The 22,245-nt window shown below is 43.9% G+C and overlaps 1 pseudogene; it reads right to left on the bottom strand.

Moving 5' to 3' along the window:
- Positions 1 to 20,814, bottom strand: part of LOC121564021 — a 30,495-nt pseudogene extending 9,681 nt beyond the window's left edge.
- Between the last annotated feature and the right edge of the window lie 1,431 nt (positions 20,815 to 22,245).

Here is a 22,245-nt window from a genome sequence, read left to right as displayed (position 1 = left end):
TGTAGACCAGGGCCAAATACTAAGCCATGTGCTGCGTCAGTGTGTAAGTCCCAAATGGCAACCTATTTATAAGTACACTACTTTTTGAACCAAAGTAGTGTACTTATAAAGGGAACAGGGTGCCATTTGGGACACAGGCAGTGTCATCACGGCTCCTTGCTCTATGGGCCCCTGGTCAAAAGTAGTGCACTACATAGGGAATAGGGTGTTATTTAGTTCAGACACAGTGTTGGTCATCCGGTCTCCTCACCTTGATGTTGACGAGGGCCCCGTTGCCCACCAGCAGCTCCAGGCAGAGCGCCCCATGGCGCGAGGCGGCCGTGAAGTGGAGTGGGGCGAAACCCTTCTCGTACACCTGGTTCACGTTGGCGCCGCACTCGATCAGCTCATTCACCACCACATCCTGCCCGTTGTAGCATGCCACGTGGAGGGGGGTGTTACCGAACCCATTGGGCTAATTTATCTGGAGGGAGCAAGGGAGGGAAAAGAGTGGAGAGAGAGAGAGAGGGGGGGGAGAGAGAACAAAACAATACATTCCTGATCAGGTCACTTGGTTCTGAAAACCCCCTGGTCCAACCTCTCTCTCTTCATTACTTGGTTATGAAAACCCCCTGGTCCAACCTCTCTCTCTTCATTACTTGGTTCTGAAAACCCCCTGGTCCAACCTCTCTCTCTTCATTACTTGGTTCTGAAAACCCCCTGGTCCAACCTCTCTCTCTTCATTACTTGGTTCTGAAAACCCCCTGGTCCAACCTCTCTCTCTTCATTACTTGGTTCTGAAAACCCCCTGGTCCAACCTCTCTCTCTTCATTACTTGGTTATGAAAACCCCCTGGTCCAACCTCTCTCTCTTCATTACTTGGTTCTGAAAACCCCCTGGTCCAACCTCTCTCTCTTCATTACTTGGTTATGAAAACCCCCTGGTCCAACCTCTCTCTCTTCATTACTTGGTTATGAAAACCCCCCTGGTCCAACCTCTCTCTCTTCATTACTTGGTTATGAAAACCCCCCTGGTCCAACCTCTCTCTCTTCATTACTTGGTTCTGAAAACCCCCTGGTCCAACCTCTCTCTCTTCATTACTTGGTTCTGAAAACCCCCTGGTCCAACCTCTCTCTCTTCATTACTTGGTTCTGAAAACCCCCTGGTCCAACCTCTCTCTCTTCATTACTTGGTTATGAAAACCCCCTGGTCCAACCTCTCTCTCTTCATTACTTGGTTCTGAAAACCCCCTGGTCCAACCTCTCTCTCTTCATTACTTGGTTCTGAAAACCCCCTGGTCCAACCTCTCTCTCTTCATTACTTGGTTATGAAAACCCCCTGGTCCAAATCACTGGCTCTAACCTCTCTCTCTTCATTACTATTATGAAAACCCCCTACACATTTGAATGCGTGTTGACTCACATCCACACCAAGGTCCAGCAGGTACTTGACCACACTGATCATTCCACTGGAGGCTGCAGAGTGGAGAGGGGTGTAGGCCTTCTTGTATTTACAGGACACCTCTGATCCATGAGAGGCCAGCAGTTTCACCACCTCAATGTGCCCTATGGTAGAGAGAGAGAGGGGGAGGGATAAAGAGAGAGAGAGAGAGAGAGAGAGAGAGAGAGAGAGAGAGAGAGAGAGAGAGAGAGAGAGAGAGAGAGAGAGAGAGAGAGAGAGAGAGAGAGAGAGAGAGAGAGAGAGAGAGAAACAGAGATACAAACACAGAGAGATAGGCAGAGAGAGGGAGAGATAGATTAGTTTACAGTGGTACACAGCACCATAAGCAACACCTACATCATGTTAGTACAACTGAAAACATCTAATCAACCTACTTAGTACATGATTCTGACATAATAACACACTAGACGTGGCTCATACAGCTGAGCTGTGAGACTAACACACAGTCCATTCATTCATTCATTCATTGGTATAAAGGACATTAGTCAGAATGTAAATGATGTGGTAAACTCATCACCCATGTAAGCAGCCCAGTGGATTGCTCGGCGATCCTTCTTGTCAAAGGCATTAATGTTGGCTCCTCTGGAGAGAAGCAGCCTCACCATCTAACAGGGAGAGGAGAGAGAAACAAAACACAGGTTGAGGAAAACTAAACAGCAAAATCCGCTAAATCTGGCTTCAAAGCCTTCCCTTTAAAATTATATATTTTGTATTCACAATTAATGAAAGATAACATGTAAAGACATGGTACATTTCTCCCCTTTTAGTCCCCCTTTGACCTCCCCCTCCCCCAGAATGCCTCCAAACACATTTAAAAAGAAAGGGAAAGTAATTGAGTTACATGTCAGAAAACAAAACAAAAGTATACAACAACGTTACTTCAAGCAAAAATGTAATAGCCTAACAATTTCAGGTGATTAAGTGATTTTATAGGCCTATATAGCAGTAATCTCAAGGTGGGGCCAAGAGTACTAATCTGGAGGAAGTGTTTGGAGCTGTTCAAAATAGGATATCATCGGGTCCCAGGAGGAATAAAATGAGTTGGTTGACCCTCGAATGGTAACTTCATTTTTTCTCATTTTAGGAACAGCTTCAGATCTTTGAGCCAAAGAGAGGCTAAGGGAGGATTGATAGATTTCCAATCCAATAAAATCCTTCTGCGGGCTAACAGGGAGGCAAAGGCAATGGCATCTAGCTGTCTATTGGTCAGAGAAGGATAGTTGTTTGGTACTCCAAAAATAGCAATTTCTGCACTAGGCTGCAACTTTATATCAAATGCTTCAGAAAGGGTTTTAAATAGTGGACAACTAATCTGCCAGACGGGGACAGAACCAGAACATTTGATTAGTCCCATTATCACTGAGTACTGTGGATGATGGTACATCAAAAGACAGAGGTGGGATACCCTGGTCAGGTGGAACAAACAGCCTACCACTCCCAGTGCTTGCAAACTCAGGACTAGCAAACACTCTACTCCCAGGAGCTGACTGTACAATTGGTGTAAATGGAAGGACACCCCTCCCTCTACCCACACTAAAATCCCCAGCATAACATGTCTTATGGATTTGAGAATCTTCCATGGCTCAACAGAGCACTAAAATACAATGTAATTTAGTGCATTCAAATACCCCAAAAAATAAATGCAAAAAACAAATTCATCCAAAACATACAAATAAGCACGAATACCTGTATCTAATGAATATGCTACATTCACTTTCACTGTTTACAGTATATATTCACTTACAGTAAACCATCAACAAATTCACATGCGCATGTCGTGCACCTCATCCACATGCACAGCTCCGGCGGTCGGCTTGAGCTGACCAGTCGGCAGGTCACGTAATTAGGACACTGCCACAACTGGAATTCTGATGGTTGGATAATTTTTATTCGACCTGCACACGAAGAGACAACACACAATATGTTAGCTCTTGGTGCAGCCACAGCTCTCGGGCACCTTGCTAGTTGAAGGTCAGGCAAAAGAGAACAGGTGCTGCATGCACACATTCAGTGCCTAACAACACACTATACAATACAAGTAAAATGATATACAACATAATTCTGACAAAATAAAAGACATAACTGCACACCACGAGACAACACACAATAGGTTAGCCCTTGGTGCAGCCACAGCTCTCGGGCACCTGCGTGAGCACATAGAAACTCACTCAAACACTGACCCAAATACTCCCGAGTTACAAAAGGTACCCTAATTAGCGAGCTCGGTGAAAGTTGTTAACATACATCTTTATATTGTCCACATTGTAACAAAACCTGTAGTTGCGTAACAGCACTTTGTGTAACTTTACCACAGTTTTATATTGACAAATTACGGCGCCAAGGACAACATACCTTGCTAGCTGAAGGTCAGGCAAAAGAGAACAATAAGAGGGTACATAAATACAGATAACCCGCGATGGACCAAACCAAAATATACACAACTTTTACAATTAGGTGTATTTGCAATATAGATACATAAAAATGTTTGTACACCAAAAAATAACATTAGCTATCCAGCTGTAATTAAATAAAGAAACCGTATTGAATTATTATTATTATTATTAACTTATTAACATCCCCTCTTGACCTGGCCTACTTGAACTGTCCTTGTGTGCAATTTGGTGCATAATCTAGGGGAACAACATCACACTACTACACATATAATTCAAGTCATACCTTTATTGTCATTCATGCTCTTATTTTTAACCTAGTAGTTTTGCAAAAGTGTAACCTGCGTCAATTCTAGGAAATATTGGAATAACGTGCTTAAGAGGAGCCCTGACACGCACAACAGGATAACACAACTACCACATTTTCAATTGACAATCATTGATTTAAATGGATGTGGTCAATAGATTTGTATAGGCATATCTACTAATTTAATTTAACTTGTAAACCAAGGTTGGATTAGTAGGGCTATGCAACATGCACCTGGATAACCGCGTCATGAATCGGAACGGGCTCCAACGTCCTCATATACACATTATGACAAAATAAAGATCTTAATATTTCACGAAATAAAGACATAGAAGAAAACAGGTTCTAGAAACTCAATTTCTCCATGGCAATAGAATGTAAACATGTAAATTGCGCCAAACATATCCAAATATCGCCTACAACTCAATTCTCAGCGCAGCATATTGGACGACTCCACAGGCATTGATCATTCGCGACTTTAAATCATTCCTGTTATCTCTAAAGCATCCCGTATATTTATAGCGCTGCATTTCGTCCCCCTCTGACCATGGATAGGGTTGGGAGCATTCCTGAGTTCACTTATGGTCCCACTAAGGTAATCTTAGGAGATATTCCTTTTGGCATACTGTAAATGCCTGTGCATAATGTACCTAATAAAGCATAATTATTTTAATTATCTTCAAAGGAATTCTGTAGAAGCAGCCTTTATTTGCAGACTCTGCAGGCCTGCTGGGAGGAAGCATATTATAATAAACAGGTAAGATTCATCCCACAAAAACAGTAACCACAGAAAAAAAGAGATAGATTTAATCCCAAAACAAGAGTTTTATTTCAAGACAGTTTAGAGAAGATGGTCATAAGAGTTTTTAATATCACTTGCAAATTGTGAGACATGAGCAGTTGTGAAATGTTGCGGGAGGCCCTTTCTGAAAGCACATTATATGGTCTTTAGTGGCACGGTCTCACACCTTACCTCATCTTGCAGAAGAAGTTCATGGTCCACTATCTGCTGCTCCAGAGTCGAGGCCAGGTCTCGCCCCATGTCACCATGGAGCACATGAGCGACTGGCTGGTGTCTCAGGGCAAAAAATCCCTTAGGGAGAGGTGAGTACCACGTCAGCTCTCACCTTCACTGCCATTCTCTGTCACCAGCAGCACTCCAGGAGGTGTGGATAAAATAAACAACAGATAAATAGGAAGCCAAGAAAGTTGAAATGCTTTGTGTTTTATTTGAAGGGTGTGGAAGGAAACCCTGGAGGAGGGGAACGAACTCGCTCGGCTGGTAAGAGAATGAGAGTTAGAGACTTAGACTATCAGTCAGTGAGCTCCTTTCTCGCCTTTCAACAACTAGTCAGTACAGCAGAATATATCTGTTGTGAAATTACACTAATGGGACTTCCTGTTTCTTACGGCAGACCTGGGAAGTAAACACCTGCCTAAAAATGATTGACATGGAGCACAAGGCTGTCTGCAAGCTTCGCCGCTCTATGCACACCACCTCTCCAGCTGGCGCTGACATGTGAGTTCCATGTACTGCCCTGCATACAGCTTGCTCCATTCATCTACACATCTGGAGCTATGCAGAAAATAACTAGGGCAGTTTTCTCTGTGTGAACATTGCACATCGTTTAGCTTTCTCTGCTGCTTTTTGTTGATTTCAGCGACCCCAAGGTCCACATCATCGTGGAGAGAGCTGTGAGGAGCATTCTGGACAAGCTGTCCAATAAGCCCTGTAGCAACCTGCTCAGCCCATCCCAGGTGGTGGTGGAGCTGGTGCCCAGGATCCTCCTGGCCCTGTGGCTTCAGCCAGAGGAAGGCCATTCAGATCACCCCATCCTCCTAAGCGGGATGGCTGTGAGTATGGTGGTGGCCGTAGGGGAGAAGCTCTCCAACACGTTGAAGGCCTCTTCTCCTCACACCCCTTTCTCCCGGGCTGCTGCTTTTGACTCTGTGAGGTCGATCCTCGGGAGAATCAGCCAGTCCTTCTCCCTGGATGACCTCAAGACCCCTTTTTTTATGAGCTCTGTCTGTGCCTTTGTGGCGGACGAGGTGAAAAGCTACTTCCAGCCTACTGCAGACACCCTGCGAGTTCCCCCTGTCCTAGTGGTGGCCTTCTCCGCCACACTACCAGCTGATATCCAAGCAGGTGAGTAGCACTCATAGAAAGCACTCTGACAGATGCCTTTTGTCATGACATCCTGGTGCCTTGTAGTAGTAGAGCCAATCAGGATTTTAATTGTCACCGCTAACACAGATGCAGACCAGGCTTCTTCCCACCTGGAGGTTGTGGAAATCCCCCATAACACAGAGGCAGACCCAATTTCTTCCCACCCGGAGGTTGTGGACATCACCCCTAACACAGAGAAAGACCCGGCTTCTGCCCACCTGGAGGTTGAGGGATTCACCCCTAACACAGAGTTTGACCCAGCTTCTCCCCACCTAGATGTTGTTGACATCACCCGTATCAGAGAGGAAGACCCGGCTTCTTCCCACATAGTGGTTTTGGACATCACCCCTAACACAGAGGCACACCTGGCTTCTTCCCACCTGGAGGTTGCTGACAAAACCCGTAGCACAGAGGCAGACCCGGTATCTTACCACCTGGAAGTTGAGGACATCACCCCTAACACAGAGGCACACCTGGCTTCTTCCCATCAGGAGCTTGTGGACATCACCCCAAACACAGAGGCAGACCCGGCTTCTTCCCACCTAGAGATTGCGGTCATCAACCCTAACAAAGAGGCACACCTGGCTTCTTCCCACCTGGAGGTTGTGAACGTCACCCCTAACACAGAGGCTGAGACGGCTTCTACCCACCTGAAGTTTGTGGACATCACCCCTAACACAGAGGCAGACCCGGCTTCTTCCCACCTGGAGGTTGTGGACATCACCCCTAACACAGAGGCAGACCCGACTTCTTTTCACCTGGAGGTTGTGGACATCACCCCTAACAAAGAGGCACACCTTGCTTCTTCCCACCTGGAGGTTGTGGACATCACCCCTAACAAAGAGGCACACCTGGCTTCTTCCCACAAGGAGGTTGTGGACATCACCCCTAACACAGAGGCTGAGACTGCTTCTACCCACCTGAAGTTTGTGGTCATCACCCCTAACACAGAGTTAGACCCGGCTTCTTCCTATCAGGAGGTTGTGGAAACTACCCCTAACACAGAGACAGACCCGGCTTCTTCCCACCTGGAGCTTGTGGACATCACCCCAAACACAGAGGCAGACCCGGCTTCTTCCCACCTAGAGTTTGCGGACATCACCCCTAACACAGATGCAGACCCGGCTTCTTCCCACCTACAGGTTGTGGACATCACCCCAAACACAGAGGCAGATCCTGCTTCTTCCAGCCTGGAGCTTGTGGACCTCACCCCTAACACAGATGCATACCCTGCTTCTTCACTCTTGGAGGTTGTGGACGTCACACCTGAAGAAAAGCCTCTCTTGGTGGCCGTCTACGCCACTCTGCCATCTGACATCCAAGCAGGTGAGTAAGACTTATCGAAAGCACTCTGACAGGTGCTGTTCATCATGATAACATGTAAAGTGTTGGTCCCATGTTTCATGAGCTGAAATAAAAGATCCCATTCAACTGGCCAGTGTTTAGAACCTACGGTTTGCATTTATTTACATTCTGTCCCGCTTTTGTCCCTTTCCAGAGGATGTTGCTGTGGTCACCCTGGACGTCACCCCACACGTCACCAAGGACGTGACCCTGGATGTTCCATGCAGGGCGAGGAAAGGGGCAGTCCAGCGTTTTTTTTGCAGGCTTTGGAGGGCAGTGTGCTGCTGCGCTTGCCACAAGGAAGAGGAGGAACAATATTAATTATTCATTAGACCAGAAACAGGATTGAACCATATACCATTAAATTCTTTGCATTATAGTTGCCTTCAATTCTGATTTTCTTCTGTTTAATTCTTAATTAATTTCAGAACATTTCTCTAAACTTTGTGGAGTAGGTTGTATAAATAGGTGGGAAACATCCCAATCCCAATTTTAATGCTTTTAATAATTAACTTATTACATTTTTTTTAGATGTATTATTTGACAAAAAAGTGGAGGGCGCGACAAAAAAACTTTAATCATCATAGAAAACTCTTGCTCACTATTAAAAATGCATTGTTTTATTTAAGCAAGGTTAAAAGATTAACGTTTCGGCCTAGTCTATGACAATATGCAAGTTGTGTTTGCCCAGTTAAAGGGGGACCCAGACTCACCCTGGTTCTTGAGGGTTGCAGACACTGAATAATTATAATTTAAAATAAATGGCACTTTTCAAGTCTTGACTAAAAATCTTTAATGAATATGAATTTAAATACAATTGACTTGAGGATCAGAGCAGGCAGGCTGACTGGCTTGCCCTGAAGGCCCTCTGCCTCTACCTCTGTGTGGTTAATCTCAGCCAAGAGGTTGTATGGGTTGTCTGTCTCTCTCTGGGTGTGAATCACTATCACTATGACCTCTCGCTCCGCCTGCCCGTTGGCCTGATTAGAAGGCTTCCCCTCTCATTCCTTGTTCACAGGAGCAGGGGTGATGGCATCCGGGGTAACCTCCTCCTCTCCTGTATCTAACCCATCTTTCTGGCTGTGAGTTCGACTGAGGTCACTCATTCTCTCTCCCAGGGTGTTGGATAGTTTCTCCTCCTCTGTGTCTTGTGTATTTTCTACATTGTAGAATAATAGTGAAGACATCAAAACTATTAAATAACACATATGGCATCATATAGTAACCAAAAACGTGTTATACATATCAAAATATATTTCAGATTTGAGATTCTTCAAAGTAGCCACCCTTTGCCTTGATCACAGCTTTGTACATACAGAATAATACGAAATGTTCTGAGACCAGGTTGCGCTTTCACCTCCCCCGGTAAGAGGGGAATAAGGCAACTTCAGAGTTACATTCAAGGATACTTTATTGACACACACGGATGAAATGGACATGGAAAGGTAGTGGAATGATAGTAGTCCTGTAATGGACAGATAACAGGGGTAATGAATATGCACAATATCTGATAGCACAAGTAGAGCAACAACGCTATTAACAAAGGAAAAGCTGTATTAATGGCATAATGCTACCTGCGGAGTATTACACAACACAGTAAAACACAGAGAGGCAACTTACAATAGGCAATGGTAGTAAATATAAAGAACAACAAGTAAGAATGATATACATGTTACAAACTCACTTTGTGCACGTACACTATCCCACGGTATATCTGTGCATTCAAATTGTCATCGATAAATGCAATTGTGTTCATTGTCCGTAGCTTATGCCTGCCCATACCATAACCCCACTGCCACCATGGAGCATTCACAACGTTGACATCAGCCAACAGCTCGCCCATACGCTGCTTTACAAGTGGTCTGAAGTCGTGAGGCCAGTTAGAAGTACTGCCAAATTCTCTAAAGCCGCCTTGGCTTATGGTTGAGAAATTAACATAAAAGTATCTGTTAACAGCTCTGGTGGACATTCCTGCAGTCCGTAAGCCAATTGCACGCTGCCTCAAAACTTGAAACATCTATGCATTGTGTTGTGTGACAAAACTGCACATTTTAGAGTGGCATTTTATTGTCCTCAGCACAAGGTGCACCTGTGTAATTATCATGCTGTTTAATCAGCTTCTTGATATGCCATATTTGTCAGGTGGATGGATTATCTTGGCAAAGGAGAAATGCTCGCTTACAGGGATGTAAACAAATTTGTGCACACAATTTGAGAAAAATAAGCTTTTTGTGCAAACAAAATATTTCACGCTTTTATTTCAGCTCATGAAACATGGGACCAACATTTTACATATTGCGTTAATATTTTTGTTCAGTGTAGTTATTAGGTTGGGAGAATGGGATCCTATCTGGGCTAGCTAAAGCCAACTTCATGGTTAGTAGTATGACAGAGAAAAAATAACAATACAAATTTAAACATCACAAATCTGAGGGGGCAGGTGACCCTGTGCCCCCTTTGGGCATGACGTCTCTGCTATCAACCACATCATTCTGTCTCCGTGAATATTCAAAACAGACACATTCATTCAGGTCTGGTACTGTTCCTACCATATAGATCAGGGATGGACAATTCCTGTCCTTGGGGGCCGGAGTGGTGTCACACTTTTTTTCCGCACACTCTAGGAGCTCAGATGCAATAATTTAATAACCTAATAACCAAAGTTTCGACAGACAAGCTGTCTTCATCAGGGTATCCTGACGTTGGTTATTAAGTTATTAAATTATTGCATCTGAGCTCCTAGAGTGTGCGGCTCTCCTTTTCTTTTTCAAGTGTTCTACTCCGATAGCCAGCACCTCGCCTAAATAGGTGTGCGTTTCTTTCGCCTCCATATTAATCTGGTACTGGTCCTACCATATAGATCAGGCATGGACAATTCCAGTCCTTGGGGGTCGGAGTGGTGTCACACTTTTTCCCCCATCCCTAGCAAACACAGCTGATTAAACTTATTGCATTCTAAACTGAAGCCCATGAGTACTTGATTATTAGAGTCAAATGTGTTAGCTGGGACTGGGGAACAAGTGTAACACCAATCAGGTCCCGAGGACTGGAGTTGCCCATCCCTGATATAGATGCTCTGTTTGCACACATCGAGGGATGTGGTGACAGTGTAGACAAGGGAACACACATAAACAGCTTTGTCCTTTTAGAAGGTCGTCATAATCCTTACATAAATATGATGTGTATGCAAGAAATGCAGAGCCACTTCCAAAAACATATTGACAGAGTCTAGTATCTAGTAATCTAATCAATTAGTTTTCAACCCCTTTGTTATGGCAAGCCTAAATAATCTCAGGAGTAAAAATGTGCTTAACAAGTCACATAATCAGTTAGATGGACTCACTATGTGTGCAATAATAGTGATTTTCAAACGACTACATAATCTCTGTACCCCACACATACAATTATCTATAAGGTCCCTCAGTCCAGCAGTGAATTTGAAACATAGATTCAACCACAAAGACCAGGGAGGTTTTCCAATGCCTCGCAAAGTAGGGCACCTTTTGGTAGATGGGTACAATTAAAGCAGACATTGAATATTCCTTTGAGCATGGTGAAGGTATTAATTACGCTTTGGATGGTGTATTAATACACCCAGTCACTACAAAAATACAGGCGTCCTTTTCTAACTCAGCTGCCGGAGAGGAAGGAAAACTATCAGGGATTTCACCATGAGGCCAATGGTGGCTTTAAAACAGTTAGAAAGTTTAATGGCTTTGATAGGAGAAAACTGAGGATGAATCATCAACATTGTAGTTACTCCACAATACTAACCTAATTGACAGAGTATGCACTCACTAACTGTAAGTCGCTCTGGATAAGAGCGTCTGCTAAATGACTAAAATGTAAATGTAAAAGAAGGAAACCTGTACATGCATTGTGTTTGCAATAAGGCACTAAAGTAAAACTGCAAATAATGTGGCAAAGAAATTAACTTTATGTCCTGAATACAAAGTGTAATGTTTGGGGCAAATCCAACACAACACATCACTGAGTACCACTCTTCATATTTCCAAGCATGGTGGTGGCTGCATCATGTTATGGGTATGCATGTCATTGGCAAGGACTAGAGACTTTTTTAGGATAAAAAGAAACGGAATAGAGCTAAGTACAGTCAGAATCCTAGAGGAAAACCTGGTTCAGTCTGCTTTCCAACAGACACTGGGAGACAAATTCCCTCTTCAGCAGGACAATAACCTAAAACACAAGGCCAAATATTCACTGGAGTTGCTTACCAAGATGACATTGAAGTCTCCTGAGTGGCGCAGTGGTCTAAGGCACTGCATCGCAGTGCTAGCTGTGCCACTAGAGATCCTGGTTCGAATCCAGGCTCTGTCGCAGCCGGCCGTGACCGGGAGACCCATGGGGCGGCGCGCAATTGGCCCAGCGTCGTCCAGGGTAGGGGAGGGAATGGCCGGCAGGGATGTAGCTCAGTTGATAGAGCATGGCGTTTGCAACGCCAGGGTTGTGGGTTCTATTCCCACAGGGGGTATGAAAAAATAAATAATGTAAGTCGCTCTGGATAAGAGCGTCTGCTAAATAATGTAAAATAAAAAAATTGAATGTTCCTGAGTGGCTTAGTTACAGTTTTGACTTAATTCGGCTTGAAAACCTATGGCAAAAAAAAAAAAATGTCTGTCTATTTAATGTATATTGCATATATTTTACAATCCAGTTGTGCAAAGCTCTTGGAGACTTACCCAGAAAGACACAGCTTTAATCGACTCAGGGGTGTGAATACTTATATAAATGAGATATTTCTGTATTTCATTTCCAATACATTTGCAAAAATTTCAAAAACGTGTTTTCACTTTGTCATTATGGGGTATTGTATGTAGCTGCGTGAGAGAAAATATTATAATTGAATCCATTTTGAATTCAGGCTGTAAGAAAACAACATGTGGAATAAGTTAAGGGGTATGAATACTTCCTGAATGCACTGTATATCTGCAAGAAAATGATAAATATGTGAATGTTTGAAAGGGGGTCATATAAACATTGCCTTATTTATATTTTTACAGACAATATTAAGTGAATTCTGTCTGAAATAGTCATGCTATAATGGGCATAGTTTCTCAGACCAAATTTCCATTCTGGCTGAAACAAAGCAATCTGATCATGCTCCAGTCAAATACAGCTATAGGGAATGCCTATACATTGTCCAATCTCCTTCCACACATTGATTTCATTCTTCGCATCTTTATTCAGAAACAAACAAACTTGAAATTAAGTGCTGTTTCAGTGTCTTGTTGCAGGTTGTGCAATGTTCAAAAGTGTGTGTGATATTAGCATTAACTTGTGTGTGTGGTGTCAAGTGTGGATGGTCCTATGTATGCAAATAGCCGAGATTGGATATTTCAGCACCATGGACAGCAGCGACATTGGGATAGCGAGATCTGTAATTCAGCAACACATGACACTGGATAGCGGCTGTCTCAGGTGAACTTGGCATTGGGAAAATCCCATCTAATAGGAAACGAGGCATAGGAGGCAAAAAGACTGAAGGAGATGACTCCCACAGGAACTCTATGCTTAACTGTTCTGCCACATTCATTTCAAATGTTACATTTTTCGATTTGTAAATAAAAGGGAACACATCTGCAAATAATGTAAATTGACTTTTCTAACTACACTGTACAGCTTTAGTGTGTCTGTGTGTCATAGGTACAACTGCAAGCAATTCGCTTCTCAAATCCTTCTCAAATGTCTGTTTAATGTGAGAAACTAAATTAAAAACAACCGTTAGACTAATACAATGCGTACTGTCACAAATTATTACTATTCCCAACAAGACAACGAAGTGATGGTCTTTACCCACCATGGAGACTTATAAAGGCTACTTCCCCCCCACCAAAAGTTCCCACGCAGAGCGATGTTGTTTACTACATCATTATGCATATGTAGCGTGGTTCGTTCTGCGTTGTGTACTTTTAATTAGGACACTGCCACAACTGGAATTCTGATGGTTGGATAATTTTTATTCGACCTGCACACGAAGAGACAAAAAAATGATGTTAGCCCTTGGTGCAGCCACAGCTCTCGGGCACCTTTCTAGTTGAAGGTCAGGCAAAAGAGAACAGGTGCTGCATGCACACATTCAGTGCCTAACAACACACTATACAATACAAGTAAAATGATATACAACATAATTCTGACAAAATAAAAGACATACCTGTACACGAAGAGACAACACACAATAGGTTAGCCCTTCGTGCAGCCACAGCTCTCGGGCACCTGCGTGAGCACATAGAAACTCACTCAAACACTGACCCAAATACTCCCGAGTTACAATAGGTACCCAAATTAGCGAGCTTGGTGAAAGTTGTTAACATAAATCTTTATATTGTCCACATTGTAACAAAACCTATAGTTGGGTAACAGCACTTTGTGTAACTTTACCACAGTTTTATATTGACAAATTACGGCGCCAAGGACAACATACCTTGCTAGTTGAAGGTCAGGCAAAAGATAACAATAAGAGGGTACATAAATACAGGTAACCCGCGATGGACCAAACCAAAATATACAAAACTTTTACAATTAGGTGTATTTACAATATAGATATATAAAACATTTTGTACACCAACAAATTACATTAGCTATGCAGCTGTAATTAAATAAAAACCACATTGAATTATTATTATTATTATTATTATTATTATTATTATTATTATTAACTTATTAACATCCCCTCTTGACCTGGCCTAGTTGAACTGTCCTTGTGTGCAACTTGGTGCATAATCTAGGGGAACAACATCACACTACTACATTCACCCCTACTGTTTTACACTAGATTATAAACACAAAACAAAACACATTACCTCGAAGGTAACAAAGCAAAGAAACAAAAAAAACATTTCACACCCACAGGGCGACAGTGTAGTCCCTTAATTCTAGACCCACAAATGGTTGATCAGCTGGAAAGCTATCCCGTGAAGGATTAGGAAAAATAAGAGGTAGCTAATCCCTTATTCAACCCTATACAAAAAATGCCAAACACATTTTATGCTGATGAACTACACACAAAGTTACATGAATTGTCAAAAATATTAGACAAACCCACAAATCACTCTAAGACCCACTTAGATTACCACATACACACAACAAAAGAAAAGGTAGGCAATATCCTACCGTCACTGAGAAACCAAGAATTGTTTCATTTCCTGTGTAGACATAGTTTGGATTAGCCTATTCACTGGATTAATAAATCAACCTAGTCTAGTCTAGCACCAACCGTGCTCAAAGGTCTAACCTCAGGTTGGGGAGTACTACAGATCAGCATATCCGGAGCCAGCACACTTTCAATTTCCGACTCAACACTAGTAGTGTCAGACGACTGATCAGAATCCTGGTAGATTGTCACAGACCAGACTGACAAAGCATCTTCAACCAAGTTAACAACATCAGGCACAGCACCATCCCAGCTGAGTGGAGTTTCACTATCAGAATTCTTGTAGGCTTTGGGGATCTCAGCCCCGAAACCTGAAGGATCTGGAGAAGGTCTGTATGGAGGAGCGGGCCAAAATCCCTGCTGCAGTGTGTGCAAACCTGGTCAAGACCTACAGGAAACGTATGATCTCTGTAATTGCAAACAAAGGTTTCTGTACCAAATAATAAGTTCTGCTTTTCTGATGTATCAAATACTTATGTCATGCAATAAAACGCAAATTAATTACTTAAAAATCATACAATGTGATTTTCTGGATTTTTGTTTTACATTCCGTCTCTCACAGTTGAAGTGTACGTATGATAAAAGTTACAGACCTCTACATGCTTTGTAAGTAGGAAAACCTGCAAAATCGGCAGTGTATCAAATACTTGTTCTCCCCACTGTCCTGGATATCATTTTTATTTTAAATTTTTTGTCATTTAGCAGACGCTCTTATCCAGAGCGACTTACAGTTAGTGAGTGCATACATCATTTTTATTTTTCATACTGGCCCCCCGTGGGAATCGAACCCACAACCCTGGCGTTGCAAACGCCATGCTCTACCAACTGAGCAACATCCCTGCCGGCCATTCCCTCCCCTACCCTGGACAACGCTGGGCCAATTGTGCGGCGCCCTATGGGTCTCCCGGTCGCGGCCGGCTACGACAGAGCCTGGATTCGAACCAGAATCTCTAGTGGCACAGCTAGCACTGCGATGCAGTGCCTTAGACCACTGCGCCACTCAAAGGGTGCCAGCTTTGCAACCCATCTCTGCTCGCATGCATCGTCTCGGCTTTGTAAGAATATATTTGAGTGGATTGTTGTCGGTCCACACAGTAAACTTATGCCCTCGCAGCCAATGGCTGAATTTATCATGAATGGCCCATTTCATGGCTAGAAATTCCAGCCGGTGAGCAGGATACTTGGATTGTGCATGATTAAGAGATTTACTAGCAAAAGCTATCGGCCTGGCTATGTCCTTCCCATCTTGCACTTGTGATAGTACAGCTCCCAAACCACTAGTAGATGCATCCACGGAAAGTAGAAATGGCTGAGAAAAATCTGGATGAACCAGCAGTTCCTGGTCAACTAGTGCTGATTTCAAAGCTTCAAAAGCGAGTCGACATTCGGCAGTCCAGTCTGCAGCAGTGAGCCTGCGAGGGGGACCAGGCCTCTTCCTACCCTTGCCTCTCCTAGGCTTCTTCTGACCTGTAGTTAGCTGAAACAATGGCCTAGCAACCATGGAACAATTCTCAATGTAGTGCTGATAGTATACTACCATACCAAGGAAATAACCTATTTTGATAGGAGACAGTGTGACACCATCAGCTTCCATTATCTCACTCTCAGTCACATTCAATATGGTTTGAACTTTAGCAGGGTCAGTGGCTACACCCTCCTGAGAAATGATGTGGCCCAAAAACTTTACAGACCTCCTCAGAAACTTGCACTTAGACGGAGACAGTTTAAGGTTGTGCTCCTGCAACCGCTGAAAAACCACCTCAAGTCTCTGCAGACTCTCTTCCTCCGTCTTAGCAAAAACCATCAGATCATCCAAGTAACAAAGGAGACTTAGAACGTTTTGGTCACCAAAGATGGTCAGCATCATTCTCATAAAAGTAGCCGGGCTGTTGCAGAGGCCCTGAGGTAACCGATTGTACTCGTGCAGACCTAAAGGCCGATTGTACTCGTGCAGACATCCAGGCTCTGTCGCAGCCGGCCGTGACAGGGAGACTCATGGGCGGCGCACAATTGGCCCAGCGTTGTCCAGGGTAGGGGAGGGAATGGCCGGCAGGGATGTAGCTCAGTTGATAGAGCATGGCGTTTGCAACGCCAGGGTTGTGGGTTCGTTTCCCACGGGGGGCCAGTATAAAAATAAAATTAAAAAAAATGTATTCACTAACTGTAAGTCGCTCTGGATAAGAGCGTCTGCTAAATGACTAAAATGTAAAATGTAAATGGGTGAGGAAAAGGCAGTGTATTTCTTGTCCTCTTCATGCAGTGGCACGTTGTAATACCCTGACGTCAAATCCATTGTGCTGAAGAAGGCATTACCTCCCAGCGCGGCCAGTACATCAGCCTGATGAGGCAGGGGATGAGCATCCTTTACTGTGCGGGCATTTAACCACCTGAAGTCAGTACATAGGCGCAAGTCCCCATTCTTTTTCCATACCAGCACCAATGGTGAGGCATACTCGCTGCTGGATTTTCGGACGATTTCCTTTTCCTCCATATCATCCAGTGTTTCCCAGAGTTTTTGGTAATGAGCTGGAGACAGCCTACGATAAGGTCATCGAAATGGGCGGTCATCAGTCAGCCGTATGCGAAGGCAGAACTCCTTTGCCTCGCCACAATCTAGGCTATGTCTAGAGAACACTGTGTCATACTTCCCAATTAAAGTTGACAAGTTTATCTTTCCAGAACTGTGAAACTGGACACTTCTCAACAGACAGGCCTTGAAGTCCAAGATTCCTCAGTGTACTGTTGCCATATTCAACATTGCCACCAACTGAACTCTTAGCTGTCAGACTGCCATGTGATCTGTCACATTGAGCCTTTGCCACATTCTGATGAGCTGCTTGCTGCTTGACATCATTAAAATACTCCAATGCAATGCAAGGGTACACATCCGCCACTTTAGCATTTCGTCTCAGGGTAACTGGCGATGTTGTTGGATTCACAATCTTCACAGGGAGCCATCCATCCCCCCCACAGAGGCGTAACTACTCTCCCCCACTAGTATGTGTCGATTCACACAGCGAGACGTGCTGGGCTCGACAACAACAGTACTGCCCACAGAGAGTTTTGTCTTTGGGGGTAGGCGGCCCCCACACCAGATGCTCACGCATGGGTTGGAGCGTTTCTGCTCTCTTCAACTTAATGGTGCCCACTTTATCTGGGATGGAGTCTCCTCTCCATCTCTCCAGATTTGACATCACACTGGCTAGAGGAACCTGGTGTACCCGCCACCCGAAAGTAGCTGTCATTTGATTTGAACTGTCTAATCAGAGACTTCAACACATTAGTGCCCACAATGAATTCATCAACCTGCCCATCAACAATAAGCACTGGGACTACATAACAGAAGCCATAAAGTTGAATTTTTAAGTCACACATGCCCACTGGGCTAGTTTGTTCCCACCACAACCCACCAGGATGATGTCTGAAGGAGCTAGAAAGTTCCCCTCTACCACTCCTACCTCCCTCAACCGAGGTACAATATCTGCGCGCAGAGTAGTAGCCATGGACCCACTATCTAACATCCCCTTCAGCTCAACTTTATCCTGTACTAGCACAGTGGTGTAAAACAAACTGTCATTCTGAGTAATTCTCATTGTGTTCTAAAAAATGACTGTGTTGTTCTTGGGTACTGACTCACAAAAGTAAGAATAAACAGATTGGATATCATCATCAGTGGAGGAAAAATAAGAATGCCCCACATTGCCCTCCTCAGAACGGAGGCTTTCTAGTTTTCCTGAGACCTGCCAGTCTGTCCACATCCAGGGTTCTGTCGCTGCCCAGCCTCACTACAGTCAAAGCTCATGTGGCCTGGAGAAAAGCACTTGACGCACAGCTGGTGCATCTGACAGTGAGCTTTGGTCCAGTGATTAGTGCTTCCACAGTCAGCGCACTCATGCTGACGTTTGTGGAACTGTTTACGGGGCCCTCTACATTTAACATGTTTAAGTCATTTAGCAGACGCTCTTATCCAGAGCGACTTACAGTTAGTGCATACGTTACTTTTTTTTTTTCATACTGTGGTGTCCAAGACAGCGTTGCTAATTATGCTGTGATGATAAGAAGTCCGCTTACACTGTTCTTTGATTATAAATATTTATTGTATCAAAGTTCACAGTATTAATTTACAGATATCTGCAGTTATATCTGGAGAGAAACGGCCAATCTGTTGATCCAATATGTTGTCTCTCTCTCAGTCCTTTGTTTAAGACACGGTATTTATATCCTATGTGACATAGTATGGCGTGATTTTAATAAACCAATCCCCGGCTTTCACATATATCCAAATGTCCTCTATTCCAAGAAACCTATGTAGCAATGCTTTTCCAAATGCTTCAGCAAAGCAGAGTAAAGTTCATCTATTACACAATTTGCAAACATCAGCAAAATCAATAGACCTTCAGACACTACAATACCCCCCGTGGGAATCGAACCCTCAACCCTGGCGTTGCAAACACCATGCTCTACGAACTGAGCCGGCCATTCCCTCCACTACCCTAGGCGACGCTGGTCCAATTGTGCGCCGCCCCATGGGTCTCCCGGTCTCGGCCGGCTACGACAGAGCCTGCATTCGAACCAGGATCTCTAGTGGCACAGCTAGCACTGCGATGTAGTGCCTTAGACCACTGCGCCACTCACAGACTGAGTATTGCTGACCAGAGCCTTCTCTAACAAAGTCAAAACTTTCTTTAACGTCCCACCCTCAGATACAGATGGTGCCTGGTCTGGTTCACGGCCACATTGAGAAAAAGATGACACATTAGGTCTTTTCACAGGACCCACTCCCTCCTGAGGGCAGTCAAAAACAGCAGCAACCTGCTATGAAAGTTGTGTTCTACATGCTTTACGTTCCCTTAACAGTTCATCCAACCGATCCTGTACCTCACTGGCTGTCCAGTCACGAATGGGTTTGCTCTTGAACACTTGGGCCAACTCTTTATCAGGACAGTTGCGTACAAACATGACTGCCAACTCTGAGCACTGATTGTGTAAGGTCCTGCCCTCACTCACAAGGTACTGTTCGGCTGCCTCTTCAGCTTTGTTAAGACTAATCCAGAAATCTATTGGACCCTCATTAGCATATGGTTTGATTGAATAGAAATCAGCTAATGGCATACCTGAGCAGACAGTATCCCCAAAGTGTTGCTTGAAAACACTGAACAACGCCTTAACATCTGTGACAACAAGGTTGTTACGCTTCCAGACTTTGGTCAAATCCCGTGCCCTCCCCATGAGCCTAGACATCACCTCCCCAACATTCCAAGACCCAGTGTAACCCCTCTTCTCTAGGTAGACTTCCATTAACTCCTCCCACTCCAGGACAGAGTACTTATCTGAGCCATCACCCCTAAAAAGAGGTGGAGCACTTACATCTGACTTCACAACCAGATTCAGCTTGGACGCATCAATAAAGGTTGACCCACACTGCTCAGGCAGGGGAAACTGCTGGGGTTGGTGAGGGGGACGGGCAGGAGAAAGACTTGAAACCCCAGGCTGCAGTAAACTCGCTCTGATAGATTCTCCTATCTCTGAACCAATCTGCTTAATAAGGTCACTAAGCTGACTCGGAGGCGTCCCATTATCACCGAGTACTGTGGATGATGGTACATCAAAAGACAGAGGTGGGATACCCTGGTCAGGTGGAACAAACAGCCTACCCCTCCCAGTGCTTGCAAACTCAGGACTAGCAAACGCTCTACTCCCAGGAGCTGACTGTACAATTGGTGTAAATGGAAGGACACCCATCCCTCTACCCACACTAAAATCCCCAGCATAACACGTCTTATGGATTTGAGAATCTTCCATGGCTCAACAGAGCACTAAAATACAATGTAATTTAGTGCATTCAAATACCCCCCAAAATAAATGCAATAAACAAATTCATCCAAAACATACAAATAAGCACGAATACCTGTATCTAATGAATATGCTACATTCACTTTCACTGTTTACAGTATATATTCACTTACAGTAAGCCATCAACAAATTCACATGCGCAGGTCGTGCACCTCATCCACATGCACAGCTCCGTCGGTAGGCTACGTGTTGCAACTAGGGCTACGTACTGCAACTAGGCTACGTCCTGCAACTAGGCTACGTCCTGCAACTAGGCTACATCCTGCAACTAGGCTACATCCTGCAACTAGGGCTACATCCTGCAACTAGGCTACATCCTGCAACTAGGCTACGTACTGCAACTAGGCTACATACTGCAACTAGGCTACATCCTGCAACTAGGCTACATGCTGCAACTAGGGCTACATCCTGCAACTAGGCTACATACTGCAACTAGGCTACATCCTGCAACTAGGCTACATACTGCAACTAGGCTACATCCTGCAACTAGGCTACATCCTGCAACTAGGCTACATCCTGCAACTAGGCTACATCCTGCAACTAGGGCTACATCCTGCAACTAGGCTACATCCTGCAACTAGGCTACATCCTGCAACTAGGCTACATCCTGCAACTAGGCTACATACTGCAACTAGGCTACATCCTGCAACTAGGCTACATCCTGCAACTAGGCTACATCCTGCAACTAGGCTACATCCTGCAACTAGGCTACATCCTGCAACTAGGCTACATCCTGCAACTAGGCTACATCCTGCAACTAGGCTACATCCTGCAACTAGGCTACATCCTGCAACTAGGCTACATCCTGCAACTAGGCTACATACTGCAACTAGGCTACATACTGCAACTAGGCTACGTACTGCAACTAGGCTACATACTGCAACTAGGCTACGTACTGCAACTAGGCTACGTACTGCAACTAGGCTACATCCTGTAACTAGACTTACAGAAAACGTTTGACCTGTGTCATTGCCAACAAAGGGTATATAACAAAGTATTGAGAAACTTTTGTTATTGACCAAATACTTATTTTCCACCATAATTTGCAAATAAATTCATTAAAAATCCTACAATGTGATTTTCTGGAGAAAAAAAAATCTCATTTTGTCTGTCATAGTTGACATGTACCTATGATGAAAATTACAGGCCTCTGTCATCATTTTAAGTGGGAGAACTTGCACAATTGGTGGCTGACTAAATACTTTTTTCCCCCACTGTATGTATGTATGTATGTATGTATGTATGTATGTATGTATATATATATATATATAGATACATACATACAGTGGGGGAAAAAGTATTTAGTCAGCCACCAACTGTGCAAGTTCTCCCACTTAAGATGAGAGAGGCCTGTAATTTTCATCATAGGTCAACTATGACAGAGAAAATGAGAAGAAAAAAATCCAGAAAATCACATTTTAGGGTTTTTTAATGAATTGATTTGCAAATTATGGTGGAAAATAAGTATTTGGTCAATAACAAAAGTTACTCAATACTTTGTTATATACCCTTTGTTGGCAATGACACAGGTCAAACGTTTTCTGTAAGTCTTCACAAGGTTTTCACACACTGT

The sequence above is a fragment of the Coregonus clupeaformis genome, unplaced genomic scaffold, assembly GCF_020615455.1.
Source record: "Coregonus clupeaformis isolate EN_2021a unplaced genomic scaffold, ASM2061545v1 scaf3124, whole genome shotgun sequence".
Classification (NCBI taxonomy): domain Eukaryota; kingdom Metazoa; phylum Chordata; class Actinopteri; order Salmoniformes; family Salmonidae; genus Coregonus; species Coregonus clupeaformis.
The sequence above is the reverse complement of the archived record's forward strand: the minus strand, read 5'-3'. Positions and strand labels throughout refer to the sequence as shown.